The sequence below is a fragment of the Penaeus monodon genome, chromosome 20 (assembly GCF_015228065.2).
Source record: "Penaeus monodon isolate SGIC_2016 chromosome 20, NSTDA_Pmon_1, whole genome shotgun sequence".
In the NCBI taxonomy this organism is placed as follows: domain Eukaryota; kingdom Metazoa; phylum Arthropoda; class Malacostraca; order Decapoda; family Penaeidae; genus Penaeus; species Penaeus monodon.
In genome coordinates this window covers 5,882,521-5,882,968 of record NC_051405.1, presented here as the reverse complement: position 1 = coordinate 5,882,968, position 448 = coordinate 5,882,521, and positions in this window count along the sequence as shown.

Sequence of the window (448 nt, the reverse complement as noted above, 5' to 3'; positions counted from 1 at the left end):
TCTTTTCCATTATATTCCATCTATCTTTTACACAACACCACACGAGGGGTTTAAGCTCCCTTCTTTTTTCCTTTTTAAAAACTTTTTGACAGTTAAGATATCACGTAATACAGAAATTTAAAATTTGGGCAAAATCCATCTCGCAGAATCGCGGACACTTATCTCATTAAGCTAAACCTGGTGCGTGGCAGCAACAATTCTCGCTGAGTAATTAATGAACTGAAGCATCCACCCGGACGGCGCGTTCACAAATGTCGGCCTACATATATGCAAGTGATAGTGCGTCGTAAATCTTCTTCAACTTGGTAATAACTGTGTTTGAAATTAGTACTTCCTTTCTATTTTTAAACTTAGACACACAAAATATGTTTGTGTGTCATTCCATTCAACTCGAATAAAATATAAAACCTGTGGGGAAAATAGTATAACTGTAATATATATACAAAAC